Genomic DNA, 3,023 nt, shown 5'->3' on the forward strand with positions numbered 1-3,023 from the left:
AGGTAAACAGATAGATAGATGGATAGACAGACATACAGGCAGGCAAACAGAAATAGGGACATGACAGGCAGATAGATATATAGACAGGCAGACGGATAGGCAGAGAGATGGTTGGATGGAAGGATGGAGAGTCGGGGGGGATGGACAGATGGATGGACAGATAGGCCGATGGGCAGAGAGGTAGCTGAACAGATAGATAGATCGATAGACAGACAAACGTACGGACAGATAAGCAGTCAAATAGATAGGTGGATAGACAGTCATTAAGAAATACAGATAGATGGACAGGCAAATAGACAAACAGACAGACAGGTAAATAGGCAGATAGACAAACACAGAGAAAGACATACAGGTAGACAGACAGGCAGACAGATAGACAGGAGTCAGACAGATAGACAGATTGACAGAAAAATAGCCATATAGACAAACAGGTAGACAGACAGGCAGATAGATAAATAGACAGAAAGGCAGACAGACAGACAGACAGGCAGGCAGACAGATAAATAAAAACAGACACATAAATAGACAGATAGACAGACCGACAGACAGACAGATAGACAGACAGACAGATAAACAGACAGACAGGTAACTAGACAGATGGACAGGCAGACAGATGGACAGAGAGACAGATAAATAGGCAGATATACAGGCAGACAGATATACAGGCAGACAGAATGATAGACGGACAGACAGACAAATAAACAGACAGACTGACAGAAAGGCAGATAAATAGACAGACAGATAAATAGGCAGACAGGCAAACAAGCAGGCAGAGGAGACAGACAGGCGGACAGAGAGACAGGCGGACAGAGATAGACAGGCGGACAGAGAGACAGGCAGACAGAGAGAGACAGGCGGACAGAGAGACAGGCGGACAGAGAGAGACAGGCGGACAGAGAGACAGGCGGACAGAGAGATAAACAGACAGACGAACAGGCCGATTTGAACACTAGGCCTGTGAGGCTCCCCGCGTGACGCTCGGGCTGTTTCCCGGCCGGCCGGTCACTGACCTCGGTTGCAGACGACGCCAGCGTCCTCCCGGTGGTTGCAGTTGTGCTGGCCGAGCGGCTTGACGGTGCAGTCCCGCAGCGAGGCCTCTGTGCCGTAGCACTTGACGTCGTCCAGCCAGATCTCCTCGGAGCCCTGGCCGAAGGTGGCGGAGCCGTGGGCCAGCTCGGCGAAGCCGCAGTCCACCTGCCGGCACACCACCACCGCGTCGGCCACGTCCCAGTAGTCATCGCAGATGGTGCCCCAGGAGCCGTTGTGGAAAACCTCCACCCGGCCGGCGCAGGGGTTGCTCCCGTTCACCAGCCTCACCCTCAGGACGTCCAGGGCTGCTCAGGGGAAGCAGGGAGCGAGAGAGAGAGAGAGAGAGAGAGAGAGAGAGAGAGAGTCAACGCCAACATCGGGCTCAGGCCGGGGCCCCACACACACACACGCGGCGCATTGACCGGGTAACTTGGGCACTCATTCGGCATTTTTCTTCGTTGTTTTTGTTTTATTTTGGTCCGGGGTAGCATGGTGTATGTAGCCCGCCCCTAATTGCCCCCTTTGAAGAGAGAGGGGCATGCTGGGTCATTGTGAGGGGGTTGGGGGAGGGGGTGGGGGGGAGGCAGTGAAGAGACATCGGCGGGGCCGCTTGTGGGTGGGTGGGTGAATGGAGACACATGGAGGCCGGGCCAGGAAGTCGGGGGAGGGGGGTGGGGGGGAGGGGGGGACAGTCCCGTGGGGGAGGGGGGGTGGATTGGGGGGTGGGGGAGGGGGGGGTGGATTGGGGGGGGTGTGGGGGACAGTCCCGTGGGGGAGGGGGGGGTGGATTGGGGGGGTGTGGGGGACAGTCCCGAGGGGGAGGGGGGGTGGATTGGGGGGGGGGGTGTGGGGGACAGTCCCGTGGGGGAGGGGGGGTGGATTGGGGGGGGGGTGGGGGACAGTCCCGTGGGGGAGGGGGGGTGGATTGGGGGGGGGGTGGGGGACAGTCCCGTGGGGGAGGGGGGGTGGATTGGGGGGGGGGTGGGGGACAGTCCCGTGGGGGAGGGGGGGTGGATTGGGGGGGGGTGGGGGACAGTCCCGTGGGGGAGGGGGGGTGGATTGGGGGGGGTGGGAGGGGGGGTGGATTGGGGGGGGGGTGGGGGACAGTCCCGTGGGGGAGGGGGGGTGGATTGGGGGGGGTGGGAGGGGGGGTGGATTGGGGGGGGGGTGGGGGACAGTCCCGTGGGGGAGGGGGGGTGGATTGGGGGGGGGGTGGGGGACAGTCCCGTGGGGGAGGGGGGGTGGATTGGGGGGGGTGTGGGGGACAGTCCCGTGGGGGAGGGGGGGTGGATTGGGGGGGGTGTGGGGGAGGGGGGGTGGATTGGGGGGGGTGTGGGGGACAGTCCCGTGGGGGAGGGGGGGTGGATTGGGGGGGGTGTGGGGGAGGGGGGGTGGATTGGGGGGGTGTGTGGGACAGTCCCGTGGGGGAGGGGGGGTGGATTGGGGGGGGGTGTGGGGGACAGTCCCGAGGGGGAGGGGGGGTGGATTGGGGGGGGTGTGGGGGACAGTCCCGGGGGGTCAGTCTGGTCCTTTACAATAAAGGCCCCGACGTTGGAAGAGGTTCCACTTCTTCCGTTGGCGCAAAATCGGTGGAACCTCCCCCACGTTGGCCATTGTCGCCCTCGCCCTCCGGCAATGCCCAGCGCAGGGGCAGGTGTCCAGAGGCACCGGGGCACTCGTGGGCTTTGGCCGTGCAGGACGTCACCTGGGGACCCTCCCCGGCGGGATTCCCCAGCGCATCTTCCAGGCTATCCCACCAACCCGGCTACCCCCACCCCCCACCCCCAACCCACCCACCCAGAAACCCGGCACTGTGTGCGTGTGGGGTGGGGGCGGGGGGGAGTTAGGGGGCCACCATTTCACGCCAACGCCCAGAAGGCGCCCACCTCGCTCGGTGCGCCTGGGGTCTCCGGTCTGGCTGCTCAGGGGTTCCCGGCAGTGGGCGGGGGAGGGGGTGGGTGGGGGTGGATTGTGGGGGAGGGGGTGGATTGGGG

At 62.9% G+C, this 3,023-nt stretch overlaps 1 pseudogene; it reads right to left on the reverse strand.

Annotated features, from left to right (window-relative positions):
- Positions 1-1,010: 1,010 nt before the first annotated feature.
- LOC144675934 (scavenger receptor class A member 5 pseudogene) lies at positions 1,011-2,643 on the reverse strand (annotated as a pseudogene).
- Between the last annotated feature and the right edge of the window lie 380 nt (positions 2,644-3,023).

The sequence above is a fragment of the Cetorhinus maximus genome, unplaced genomic scaffold, assembly GCF_964194155.1.
Source record: "Cetorhinus maximus unplaced genomic scaffold, sCetMax3.hap1.1 HAP1_SCAFFOLD_1229, whole genome shotgun sequence".
Lineage (NCBI taxonomy): Eukaryota > Metazoa > Chordata > Chondrichthyes > Lamniformes > Cetorhinidae > Cetorhinus > Cetorhinus maximus.